Source organism: Neomonachus schauinslandi, chromosome 2 (genome assembly GCF_002201575.2).
Source record: "Neomonachus schauinslandi chromosome 2, ASM220157v2, whole genome shotgun sequence".
Taxonomy (NCBI): domain Eukaryota; kingdom Metazoa; phylum Chordata; class Mammalia; order Carnivora; family Phocidae; genus Neomonachus; species Neomonachus schauinslandi.
The window spans coordinates 12304648-12319554 of NC_058404.1; the positions used below are offsets into that span (position 1 = coordinate 12304648).

A 14907-nucleotide genomic window follows, 5' to 3' on the forward strand; every position below is an offset into this window, starting at 1 on the left:
TATATATATATTTGTATATATTTGTATATATATGTATATATATATTTGTATATATTTGTATATATATGTATATATATATTTGTATATATTTGTATATATATGTATATATATATATTTGTATATATTTGTATATATATGTATATATATATTTGTATATATATGTATATATATTTGTATATATTTGTATATATATGTGTATATATATATATGTATATATTTGTATATATTTGTATATATATGTGTATATATATATATGTATATATTTGTATATATATGTGTATATATATATATTTGTATATATTTGTATATATATGTGTATATATTTGTATATATATGTGTATATATATATATTTGTATATATTTGTATATATATGTGTATATATATATATTTGTATATATTTGTATATATATGTATATATATATATGTATATATATATATTTTTTTTTTTTTTTAATTTGAGAGTGAGAGAGAGCATGAGAGAGAGAGTATGAGCAGGAGGGAGTGGCAGGCAGAGGGAGAAGCAGGACTCCATTCCAGGACCCTGGGATCCTGACCCCAGCCAAAGGCAGACACCCAACCAACTGAGCCACCCAGGCACCCCTGAATTTTAAGTATATCATGAAAAGTTCAACAGTAAACACTAAAGGAGTTAAAAATAGCAACATAAAATGAGTGGCCAGTCGGGCAGAAGAGAAAGAAATCAGCTAATTCTCACCTATCATAGCAGAAATAGATATATGGAGATATATATACACACATACATACACACAGTGTTTAATATTAATGAATCAAGAAATTATCCAGAGATACTGAAGTAACTATCAAAGGAAATAGAAGCAAAAACAGTTGAAAGTAGTTGCCTCTGGGAAGCAGCACTGGGGATGGGTAAGGATGCAGCTGGGACCATTATTTTTTATTATACTTCTGTACTATTATTATTAAAATTCCTATGTGTAACAATATATTAGCATTATAAAATTATTCATTCTATATAAAATTTTTTAAAAGGCAGGCAATCTTAATTATAGCATTTCCCTTATGTGTTTGAATGAGGTCATGCCTTAAAACTCAGAATCCTAAAAACCTAGAAATGTTTAAAACTATATATTTTAATTTAAATATCATTTTACTGGTTTAAAAAATACTTTACTTAAAAGAGTGGATGTGTAGCTCATGATATGTGAACTGTTATACTCTGAGTCATCTAATACATTTCTTAAATAGTAATAATAATTTAGAATTTATTTTCTGAAATGAACTTTTGGCTCATACACTTTCCTCTACTAGTAAGTAATAAGATGTTTTTACTTAACCTTTTAACAGATATAATTTTATAAGTATTTACTGAGAACATAAGCCTGATTTTACATTTCTACATCGCCTTCCAAGAATACATGCTTATCTTTCTTTTTTTTTTTTTTGAAACTTTATTTCCGCCTACTAGTTTCAGCAAGTTTTATAATGGGGATGTTCAGACTAATCCAAAGGGCAATTTACACTTAACCTTTTTGAATGGAATTCCCTAAGCAGGATGTCTCAGCAGCTCATTTACAATTCTTACTATAGACAACAGACTACAGCTTGTCTCCAGGATTGGCTTTATGAATTGTAACCACAGGAGTAGACAGTAAAGGTTTTGCATTCGTTGCATCTTGGCAAAGGGAGTATACCTCAAGCAGCTTTCCCTGGAGTCCAGTCAAATAGAATCAGGGGTGAGGAAATTACTGACCTTTTTCTACTGAGCTGCCATGAACCTCATGCAAAGAGGCCCTTTGCTGAGGAAGAGGAAAAAAATGACTTGAGTGTCTTTCCCTGATCTATAAAGAAGTCCCTGTCTCTGTCGATTTTTCTTGTGCTTGAGCTCTCGCACTCTCTGTCTGTCTCTGTCTCTCTCTCTCCCTTGGCTCTCTCTCTATGTATATATCATTGATTGAACATATTGGGAATAACACGAAGTCAGTATTCTTGAAAAATCCTGGTGTGACCGATTGAACGGTTGGGGCACTAGTCTATAGCATTTACATAGCATCCCCCCAAATCCTATTGCGGGAGCAATGTTGCCTATTTCTCAGAGGACTTACTTACTACTTGGACTAAAAATGAACTAGAGGAAAGCAAATGAATCTAGGAGATCTTGAGGTAATTACAGCAAACATTTAATGGAATAAAGGATAAATGCAGCTGGGCATAGTCCTTGGAACCACAGTAAAACAAATGTTAATAAAACATGATACTTTGAGGCATTAGGCCATTAATTCCAATGGATGATTAATGGAGGATGTTTTTTAGTGTCAACATTAAAATTTGATCTTCATTTTTAGCATCTTCAGAAATAGAAAGCTGAGGCATAGACCTTCTTTATCAGAGAAATATTTCATTTGAGAAATGCTTTTACCTATTCTATGCAATTTCTTAAAACTCTTCTCTAAACTGTGAACATTTAATATTCCATAATTCCAAATAAGAATACTGAGGTCAGACTAGAATCTTAAACACTATATAGAGATTTTACCTGTTCATTTTTTTGAAGAAAAGTTACCAGTAGTCCTACTATTATCTATATATCTATCTATGTATATATATCTACACATACACACACCTATATGTTTGATTTCACACCCAGCTTGAATTTTAAAGACATTTTTCTCAATTTGACTTTCAAATTCTAGGAAACTTGGGGTAAGATAACAATTTTCAAATGAAAATATCATAGAAAAAGCTAATGTGTGTGAATATGCATCACAGAGTCATTGATTTATAGTAGGTACTTACTAAACATTATTTTCAAATTTCATTTAAGAGGAAGAAATTTTCATTTCAGGGCTCGGCTTAACTAAGGAGATGGTTTGTGCAGGTTTAGACTGATTTCTTGAAGTAGGTGGAGTGAATATTAATCTTTTCCAGACATGGGTATCACTAAAAGAAGGTATGGAGAATGATAGAAATACAATTTTTCTCAGAAAAGTACTTTAATTCTATGCTCTCCCATGCCTATGAAAATAATCTCTCACTTAGTAATTGATAGCCCCCACCCACATATGAAGAGAATCAAGAACTATTCACATATATTACCTTGACTACCATAAAAAAAAAAAAATGGAGTGTTCTGCTATTAGCATGAGTACCCTCATTTTTCTGTAATCAACCAAAAAAAGAAAAAGAAAAAAAAAAACAACTTTACCCTCAGAATTAACTGAAAGATTTTCATTTCACTTCCTAACAAAACGATGCCAAGCTAATAGCCAAAATCCCCAGAGAGCTGTATACCAGCCAGCTTCTCGGTTCAAAAATAATAGCCTTATGATTAAAACACTAGTTTTGGGGCGCCTCTTGGACTCTTGATTTCGGCTCAGGTCATGATCACAGGGTTCTGAGATCGAGCCCCACATCGGGCTCTGCACTAAGTGGGGAGTCTGTTTCTCCCTCTGTCCCTCCCTCTGCTAGTGCTCTCTCTCTCTCTCTCTCAAATAAATAAATAAAATCTTTAAAAACAAACAACCAAACAAGGACAAACACCAGTTTCTATGTCCCACATAGTATCTGATGATCCATACATCGGTGTATGCAGGAAGATAGCCCTTCAAAGATACCAGAATCTCTCTTTTCTATCTATATATCTGTCTAAAACCAACAGAGGGAAACCCTTCATCAAGTTCTTTTTGAAATGTTAAGAGTCAGAAAACTATTCTAAGTTAAGAAAACCACATTGGGTAATTTGTGCCTCAGAGGAAAGCTTCCCAGGATGAGTGAATAGGAAAAGCAGACTTAGTTGAAACAGGTCTCTCAGAAACTTTTTTCTTATATTTAACCGTGTCACATAAAGCTGCTTCAGAACCCATGACTACATCCTTTTTACCTCTCTAGAAGACACATTCCACAATCTAATTGCTGCTTCTAACAGAAAGCGTCCCTTTAAAGTCACTTGTAAGTAATAATCACATCTGTTCTTAGTTCTGATCAGTTGAATTTGAACACTGTGTTATTTTCTGCCTTCTCATGAAGCTAAACCATCCACTGTGCCTTCTTGTCCAAAAAGCTACTCGAAGTAATGCAGAGATCATGAATTTACTGAGTTTATTAAAACATCCAGTTTTACATAGGGAAAATCCTATTCATTCTCCAGAATAGCCAAGGCCAAAAAAGGATGGCATGATTCAGCCCTCGGGACTGGGCAGTTGTCCAGGTGTGAGCGTTGCCGAAGCCTTTTTAAAAATCCTCTTTTAAATTCAATTTTAATGGAACAAACTGCCAGAGAAGTGCCAAGAAAATTGTTTCTTAACATTTGCCTGCAGGATCATGACCCCTAATGTCTTTACCAGGCTGATAACTTCTGGGCAGCGGAATAAGCCTGCATTCATGAAATCTCTTAGGAGATGCACTGCTGGAGGGGAGGGACAGTGATGTCATTTGAGAACTGCCACCGATGAATGCCATTAGCTTGTGAATTATTCCAAGTCCATTATTATGACACCTTTGTTAGCTAATGTGCTTCACCGGCAAAGGTAACAGTTGCATTTTGAATAGATTTGGGCAGACAGAAAAAACAAGCTGCTATGCACCCCAATTTCCTGTTATACTATTCATACAATTTGTTTCGCGCTCTCTCTCTGGGAAATCCATCTCTGTCAGTGTAAGTTACCATATCATTCATTTGCTTTTTGTTTCCCCTCATTAAGCTACAGAGATTTCATACTCTGGCTCCCCACCTCCCCCATTTCTTTTTAGACACAAAACTATACTTGAATATTACACAGACATCTTTATAAAATTATGTCATGGGGTGGAGGGTGATTTTGTTATCGTAATAACAAACTTTTTCAAACATTTAATTAGTTTTTGTGATGATGAAAGATTTCACTGATTTTCCCCTCAAGGCATTTTAGCTATTGTTCTGGGATATTTTCAGGCCTAGGGTTTGGTGATAGTGGTCTTCCAAATTTGCGTATTAAGGTTTCAACTGTTTCAAAGTGTCAGTGTTGGGGCACCTGGGTGGCTTATTCAGCTAAGCGTCTGCCTTCAGCTGAGATCATGATCCCAGGGTCCTGAGATTGAGTCCCACATCCCGCATTGCATCAGGTTCTCTGCTCAGCGGGGAGTCTGCTTCTCCTTCTGCCCCCCCCCCACTTGTGCTCTCTCTCTCTCTCTCCCTCTGTCTCTCTCTCAAATGAATAAATACAATCTTAAAAAAAAAAAAGTGTCAGCATTTGAGTTCTTTCCCTAATTTCATCTTGAGCACATAAGTTGAGTTGCTTCTATAAGACTGTGTCAAGTGAAAGGAATCTATGGGAATGGATGCAATCCACTGAAAGCCTGGCCACTGCATTAGGGTCTTAGCTTTTTTGCAGTGCTTGTCATTTGGTGACTTTTTGGGATTTTCATTCCCACCAAACTTCTGAGAATCTCCCAGGTAGCTCTGTCTCTGAATCCAGAGGTGGAGAGGTAGTGCAGTTCAGAATACCCTCGGTGCCTCTCTTCTTCTACTATCTTTGAATTGTGTTGCTGTGAGGTGTTGCCAATTTAATTCACCACACTTCTTAAAATCAGCCCTCTTTCTCATCAGTGATCTGGTGAGTGGGTTCCTCTTCTCTGAGGGACTGCTCCAACACAATGCAACATTTCACTTCTTGGTTTTGTTTTTTTGTGGGTTTTTGTGTGTGTGTTTGTTTTTTTCTAAATCTGCCCCCTACAGTTAAGACATCCTGGCATCTGGATGACGTGACTCCATCTGTTTTACCAGCCCTTTCTGTTTTAATTTTTTAATTTAAATGATTGACTTCGAGTTCCGGAATAATCTGCAACAGAAATAATGAACACCTTGGGATCTGTCCCTCTTCACTTTTCCACTCAGCCCTAATTACCTGGGGTCCACGGTGGATTGATGCTCATTGCAGACGTGCATGGAGTATCAGGCAGGACGTGGGAGATCTTGTGTTTCCCTTTTTGTGTTGCTATAGTACAAAAGAACATGCTCAACTTTGGGGCTCCTTTCTCTGGAGAAGATGAAAACTGGAGGGGTTGATTATTTTCTACCCTAGGTTTGGGTTTAGGAAGATGAGGCATTTCTCATCTCTAGCAATAGACCTGGGTTTTCAACCCGTACTTGTCTTCCCTCAGCCAAGCACACACAGAATGTGCAGTCAGCAGTGGGAGATAACAGGGATTCTGGGAATAAGAGCAATTTACCTCATCTGGCCTTGAGTAGTGGAAGCACCATGGTGTCTCATTAAAAGGTCTTCTCCTCTCCTTCGGGTTTCTTCCAATAGTGCAGCGGCAGATTGGCCGTATTAGCATTGCTCTTCTGCTCGTGGCTGGTGTAAACAGATCTTAACTTGATATACATGTGCACTGCTTCTCTGTTAGTTGTCATTTCCAGAGTGGTTGCAGCCATTCCCAAGGCTGCTATAAAACACCTTTTAACCAAGAATACTGCTGCTTCCCTGCTGTAAGCAACTGTGGATGGCTATGTGATTCATCAGCTGTATTCAGACACTGCAGATACATAGAGTAAAACATGAATGCTTCTTTCCTTTGATTCCATTAGGGGATGTAGCACCAACTCACAGCTGGAAACAAATTAAAGTCGTTTTTCTGATAATACAATGAAAGTGGTTTCCAAGTAAAGATCCTCTTCAAATTATTCACGATGTTTTTCATTCTAGGAGTATGTGTCTTTATTTGCTAAATTAGACTGGTTTGCATTTAAATGTTGATAACAAAGAGAGTTGTTGCATTATGCAGGCTGGGCAAGGTGATGCGTTTGGGCAGTGTTACGTGCACACCTGCCTTGGTGGATGACTCCCCACGTGTCTGTCAGATCTTCAATCACCCTCCTTTCGTCCTGAATTACAAGTACATTTTCAAGTCATGATGATAATTCCTTTAACAATTATTTATTTACAAAGATTTAAATTTACATTAGTCTCTTTTTACGCCTGTGTATGCATTCTGCAATGCTTTTGTTTCCTCCTGTATATGTCAAATTTCTGTTATTAACTCTGAAAATTAACTGTGATTCTTTCACCACATATTTTTGAAATACCATCAGGTAAGGCAAGCACTTCTTTCCCCCAGGAGCTTTTTTTTTCTTCTTCTTCTTCTTCTTTCAATTAGAATGAAACGGTAACACCAGCACCAAGGTAAGACCCATGGTGCCTTTGGTTTCTTTGAGTGTTTTGAGTATTTCACTGGCATTTGATGACACAAAACATAAATATAGACCTCATATGTCCTTTAGATCTGTCATGCATTTGCCTTTTTCCTAGTGGCTTCAATTTTTGCTCTTCTAGAAATCTTTGCTTACGTAAGAGAGTATGGAAGCTATTGAGAAAGTAGTTTACCTAAAATTAACCATGAAAATAAACCAGCTGAAAAAACACCCAGACACAAATTGGAGCACCCGTTTCCCTCCCACACCCTCTACCCTTCACTGGTGTGGACCTCAATGCTGAGAGTCAGCCTGGGCTCAGGTATTTCTAACTGGGACCTGGGTGGTGGTTAATGCACATGTAGTTGCTTTCCTTTATCCGTAGACATGCTTATTGAGCTCTCATATTCAATGTGTCTTGCCAAGGCTGAACATTTGGTGGGTGTCTGTGGGCTTCCAGTGTACTTTTCACCTCATTTGTATAGTTCTCTGCTGACCACTTTGTTCCTCCATCCCATCTCTATCGCATAGGGATGTGCTCTTTGAAATTATAATATTCTATTAAGAGGTTGAAATATATCGTATCAGGGATCATGGATTCAGGTTCCAAACATCTCATGCTTAGATTCTTAGTTCCTAAGAAAGGGGACAAAGACTCACATTGCCATTGTTGCTATGATTTCTATTAGCTAAGTTTAAAAGTACTTCATTGTGTTTTGATTAAGAAAATAAATCATATGTAAAACATAGTTTTTACTTTTTATGTTGACTTTTCGTTTTTGAATTAGACATATTTCATTAAGTCAGTAATAACCATATGTTGTATGTCATCTCACAGTCTAGGGGAATGATAGGTGGCCAATACTGGTGTTCACATCTCATTATTCTTTGGCTCCAAAATCAAACAGGGCAATAGCTAAAACTCTCACATGATGGTTGATCAGTGACCCAATGAAATGAGCTGCTGAAAACATAATTCCTGTCCATAGGGGCTCTGTGTATAATTCATGATGTGAATGATTATAAACAGTATCCTCGCTGGCAGTGTCACACAGGAGGCTAGCAGTTAATGGTCCATGGAGATTTAACTACCCATATTCCCAAAGGTGCTCCTTATAGGGCAAACATGAGACTCAGTAATGGAAAGCATTAGGAACTTGCATTTCCATCACTTCTCTGCCTATTATGGGAGCAAGTAAACTTATGTTATGAATCCTACCTCTGTATTCATACACAGTATCTTTTTTCTCAATTTTGTGATAGTAGGTGTGTTTATAACAGTGACTAAAACACATATTTTGTTTGCATTGAGTCATAGAATGCTTGCCCTTCACCTATCATATCTATAAATGGAGAGGCGACTGAAAGATGCAGCTGATCTATTTATTAGTAACAGTTATAATGCCTAACCATAGAGAATATGTATTTGACACTCTTTACTTTGTAAGTGCCTTTCGGTACGGTTTTAAGTATCTAATGTTTTTAAGTATTTCACAACAATTTTATGTGGTTGATATTAAAACTATTTTGTATGGGAGAAAACTGTGATCATTAGAACCAAAAACCACGTCAGGTCTGGACAAATGAATTGAAACTAACAAGATAAGTTTAAGAGTGGACAAAAGTGGTGGGTTTGCATCGAAAGCCCTACAATTAGCTTTTTCAAAGGCAGCTACAACAGCACAGTTTTTGGAGTGAATAAATTGTGCACTAAGCTTCCTCATTCTTACCAACATGTCCAACAGAGAGCAGTCACAGACTTTTTTTTTTTAAAGATTTTATTTATTTATTTGACAGAGAGATAGACAGAAGAGCACAAGCAGAGGGAGTGGCAGAGGGAGAGGGAGAAGCAAGCTCTGCACTGAGCAGGGAACCCGATGTGGGACTCGATCCCAGGACCCTGAGATCATGACCTGAGCCGAAGGCAGACGCTTAACCATCTGAGCCACCCAGGCGCCCGCAGTCACAGACTTTTATCGTCTCCTATGTCCTACGCACTCCTTTGGTTTAGGGGCTACAGCAGCAAATGCAATAGATGGGCATTTGATAACACAAAACATAATATAGACCTCATATGTCCTTTAGATCTGTCATGCATTTGCCTTTTTCCTAGTGGCTTCAATTTTTGCTCTTCTAGAAATCTTTGCTTACGTAAGAGAGTATGGAAGCTATTGAGAAAGTAGTTTACCTAAAATTAACCATGAAAATAAACCAGCTGAAAAAACACCCAGACACAAATTGGAGCACCCGTTTCCCTCCCACACCCTCTACCCTTCACTGGTGTGGACCTCAATGCTGAGAGTCAACCTGGGCTCAGGTATTTCTAACTGGGACCTGGGTGGTGGTTAATGCACATGTAGTTGCTTTCCTTCATCCGTAGACATGCTTATTGAGCTCTCATATTCAATGTGTCTTGCCAAGGCTGAACATTTGGTGGGTGTCTGTGCCTTCAAAGATCTAACATCCTAATGGAAGGAAACAGATATTAAACTTGTCGGCAAATATGTAAAATAAGATAGTGGTAGGTACTACGAATAAACTATCATCGGGCCATGTACTAGATTGGCTGGGGCATGGGGATAGTTGTCTGCTTCAGTCCAGGATAATCTGAGAGGCGCCATTTGTGCTGGGCTATGAATGGTAAGATCTGGGGAAAACATGCGGGAAAGTGTTGTTAGAAAGTAGAAAGAATAACATGGGCAGTAGCCCCGAGATAAGAACAAATCTCAGCTGCTGACAGGAAGGAAGGAAGGTGGCCGGAAAATAGTGAGCAAGAGGAAAAGGAATGAGATGAACTGAGGAAACAGGCAGAGTTTGGTTTCTCTTGGCACCAACTAGACAGAATAGTTGAATAGCTTTTGGGTGTCTGATCATGGATTCTTAATACTTTTTAATACTTCTGAACCAAGTTTTATAAGAGCCCTAGATGCCTAATTAGCTCAAAATAGAATTAATTTTAATTCATCTAAATACCTAAAAGTAAGTATTATTTATTTTAGTAGTTCATTGCCGCAAACCATAAAATTAAGAGATAAAAATGGCAATTGGATATAGGATTCTAAATGATTTGAGACTTGTCCGATTGCTATGTGTATTTGCAATTTGCTGAGAAAAGGACAGTTATCAAAATATCAGAATTTCACTTCTGTTAACATTATTTCTGTGTTTCTAATCAACAACGCATTAGCATGTTGAAATAGTTTGTTGAATTTTATATGAAGCAATTGATTGGCTTTGCTAGACATAAGGACATTTATTTTGAATATCGTTCGATTATGTCCTTTATCACAAGTCTCAAATCCGTCATGTTTCTTAGGGTATTAATGTAACAATGTCAGCTGGGATTGAAGTTGAGAAAAATTACCTGAGGGCATTTTTGTTTTGTGCTTAAATTTTATTTTGTCATTTATTCTTATTAGCAATCATTAAGCAATTTAATAATTATAAGCTCCATTAACATTTTAATGAGTCTAGTGGCCATTGCTAAGTGTAATTAGATTAGTTTTATTGTATGATATTTTGAAGCTGTGATTAAATTAAATTTTACTGTGCTTAGAAGAATAAGCCTATGGAGAGATTGCTATTCACCAAACATCTTATTAACTTATAAGGTACTGATAAAATAGACGTTCATAGAGACAGGAGAAAAATATAATTCCCTATTGAGTCTATTCACAAGATAAAACTTTAATCATTTTAGTTTGGAATCAATCTAATCATGACAGCGTAATTTTATTTAAAATATTTTTTTTTGGATAGAGATGGAGAAAAGGGAAGAAGAGATAGCTTCTTTTGGTAATGTTCTGATCCTCTCATGGTTTCTGCAGTTAGAATCTATAGGGACGGATTGGATCAAGTCCGACAAGATAATGACGTAGAGTAGATACACGCAAATCAGTGTTGAATTCTTTCGTACCAAACAAGATTTCATATTATATTCATTGATTAACTTGGAAATTTGTTGTAGAAATGGAAAAGTCAGTTGATTTAACAAGCATTCACTTAAATACATATTAAAGGTATCAAAAAATGCAAGCCAATGGCGATTTTCACTGTGCTCACTACTGTTTTTTATTGGAATCCACAGTTTGAAACCTCACTTTTTTTTCTGTCAGTGAAACCTCCTTAGAAGCTACCTGATTATATATGAACTGGAAGGTGATCATACATTACACATTCCTTCTGCCAGTCTTTGGTCTTGCATGAATTTGGAGATTTGATTCTTTATTGCTACTGCTATTAGATAAATTCTGAAATGCTCTCAAGAGTAAAATGAGATAGTCTTATTTTCTGATGAATTGCCTTACATAGATTGCAATTAAGCATTTTACAGGATAGTAATTTGTATAGCATGTACAGCACATGTTTACTTAAGGGAATTAAGTGGGTTTGCTGTAATTATTAGATTCTATTGATTGTATTCCATTATGTTAATGTTTCCAAAATAAGCATATCAAGCAATTCTATGCCCTGCAATATTTCAGAAGCCTCAGGGATATTTCTTCAACATATTTGGGATGCCACTGAAACATTTTATCATTAAATTTATGCTTTCCACTTTATTCCTCTTTTTGTAATCAAAAGGTATGGAACACTACATCAAAAACTAATGATGTAATATATGGTGATTAACATAACATAATAAAATTTAAAAAAAAGGTATGTGATATACAATGTGTATTTAAAAAAAAACCCGAGTATTAAGAAAGACTATTATTATATTATCATCATATATGTCATATACCAGTGATCAAAAATGGAAAATTAACTCTATCTTGTTTTTTTCTTTTTCTTTTCTTTCTTCTTCTTTTTTTTTAATGTTCAATCCTGACCTACATTCTTTTCTAACTGAACTGACACACTTTTGGAAGTTTTAAAACACAGCTCTAAAAAAATTATGAACAACTAGCATACAACCCAACACTTTTCTTTACATTTCTGGAAACAAAGCAAAGCAAAACTTACTGTTTCATAAGGGGACTTTTATAGCATCAACAAAAGAAATGTTTCTTTTTTGATGCCCTTTCTATTAAAGATTTTAAATTTCCAATTGGAGAATTTAGTAAATATCCTGTTCCAGATGAAAGAAGGGTTCACTTTGACTGTTACTATCACTGCATTTATTTTTGTTATATTCCATTTGTCATTCTGTATCTCTGTTCTTGCCCTAGATAATCACAGCCCTTTCGGTGGTTTTGAATACTTTCTGGGGGTGGGGGAGTGGGGGGAGTCTCAGATTTTTGTACTTGTCAACTTGCTATCTCCACTGGAATGTCTCATAGATATTTCAAACTTAACCTGTTTGATTCCTTCCCCTTCCCCAGTTAAGTGGCATTACTACCTGGGCAGTTTCTCAAACCAGAAATCTTGGTGTCCTGTTGATTACTTTCTTTCCTCTCCGGAACAAGTCCATCATGTGTTTAACTCCTGTTCAATGTCTATTTCAAATCCACAGTATCTGTTCCTCCCGCTGACACCACCATCTTAGGTGATCTGGGGCAGTGGACTTTCTAATTGATTCCTCCACTGCAAACCTTCCCCAGTTACACCCCGTTATCTATTCAACAATCAAAGCTATCATTCAACTTTTGGAAAATGTTTATCTAGCTATGGTGCTTCTCTAATGAAATCTCCCTTGGTGTTTTCCTGTTGCATAGAGAGCAACATATTTGTTTATAATTAAATGTGCTTTTTCCTCACTCTCTAGCTTATAAATTCCAAGAGGGCAGGGCCTTTATCGGTAAGGTTACCCCTGAATCCTTAGTACCTACTGTATTGCCTGGTAAACAATAAATAGGAATCCCTGTCTCTCCTTGTCTGATTATAAGACTAGTGTATTTTCATTCTTTAAAATCTGAGTTTTCAGGTAGGCTTTCTCCAGTACTCCTATTTGGAATAACCTTCCCTCCAAAAAGTACGTGACCTTCTCCCATAGTACGGCGTTTAATCTGATCATTACAAGTCACACCCTGGACCGGTTGGTTGGCTGTCTCCCTAACTAGAGGAGATACCCCATTAGGGCAGGGACTCCATTCATTCTGCTCATCCGGGTCTGACAAGTAGTCGGCATATAACAAATACTGTTAAATGAAAGATTACCAAAACTCACACTCAGCAGGGTCTTTTTATATTTTATTCCTTCTCATTTAATGGGTAGGCGTTTCAGTGGGTATGACATAGATTTGTGCTTCCCTAGAAAATTTCATGTTTCCTCTGTAAAATTTAATTTCAGCTCTCCAAAAAGTAATCTTGTTGACCTTTTAGTGTTTTTTAAAGACAAGTGTTGAAATCTCTCTCTTGATGTGTTCCTTTAAAATCCTCATATTTTAAAACCTCTGCGATGCTACGGTTTTGAAGAGTAATAGTACTAACAGGTTATATCTTGGGGTTCTGTTACATGTCAAGTATTGTTATAAGTGATTTTTGTTTTTTTTTTAACTTCTGATCTTCAAAAATACTTTGTGGTATATAATATTATTATCAGCTTTACTTAGTAAACGAGGAGGGGGAAAATCACAGTTTGTTAAATAATTTTTCTAGGTGTATCCTGCCAGAAATTGGCAGGCTTGATACTCAAACCCAGATAGGGGCTCTAGAGCCTGCATTTGTATTTATTAATTACACTTCCTGAAGGAATACTGCCCTGATTAGACAAATTCTGTTTTTGAAAATTACAGACTATTTGATTTTCAAATCCTTGAACCAAAACACCTGATGTACTTCTTTGATTAAAGTACATAGTCTCATCATTAAGTTCCTTCTTAAAGAGAATTCAGCATTTTAATGTAATGCAAACAAGGATAACTAAAAAAAAATTAAGGAACAAACATCTCAAGATATTAAGGTCAACTGTGTATTTATGATATGCTCTGTCATGGTTTACGCTTTAGTTGGGACAGTTTATTTTCTTCTATAAAGGAGACGAGGTCAAGTATAGCAGTCAAAGTTATATATGGCCATTCATTGATTTACATTTAAGTTAACGTAATTATGTAGCGGCTGGAAGAGATGGAAAAGAGAGCTTGGCCGAGCAGTCTTGACAGCCTATGCAACAACTTCTGAAGTGCATTCTATTCATTGCTCATAGCTCTGTTCCTTGGCATTTGTGTTTGGTCACACCACAGAGCTCAAGGTTAATGCCCAGTGGACAGGTCCGAAGGTACGTTTGCTGCCATCATTATAAACATGCTTCCTTATAAGGCACAGAACAGATGAAAGTTCCACCTTGCCTTTGCCCAAGAGCCCTTAGGAAGATGGAAAAGGATGAATCAGTCCCTTGTTTGCAAAAAATGTGACATTAATCATCCAACATCGTGAACCACCAGACAGGTGTCATTTGTTTTTTAAAGTTATGCTATGTTGTTTGTGGAGCTGCATAAATCTTCAGGTTCTTTTTAAAATAGTCTCCACAGGTACAGCAAATGGGAAGTGAATCTGTCATTCTTGAAAATGTTAAAGATCAGCAAGTGCAGAGTTACTGTAGAGCTGACCTTCCTCCTTCATTACTGACTGCCAGAGCTATAAGTGGAGAAGAGATTGAAGATGTAAAGACAATAGAGTGAACCTCATATCATGTCTGGAAAGGGTCACGCTGATAAACCACAGCATTTATTTAGGGATTTTTCCAGCAGTGTGTTCAGGAGGACCAAATAATGCAGTTTTTCTGATCTTTTGTGTAAAGGCATATATTGAGATGTCACTTTCTGGGTTATTTGTTATACAGTAGTGCTTCGGCGGTGGAGAAAAGCACCCTTAATAAATG

The 14907-nt window shown here is 36.5% G+C and overlaps 1 pseudogene; it reads left to right on the forward strand.

Annotated features, from left to right (window-relative positions):
• The window catches only part of LOC110584118, a 20121-nt pseudogene extending 5414 nt beyond the window's left edge, over positions 1-14707 (forward strand).
• The last annotated feature ends 200 nt before the right edge of the window (positions 14708-14907 follow it).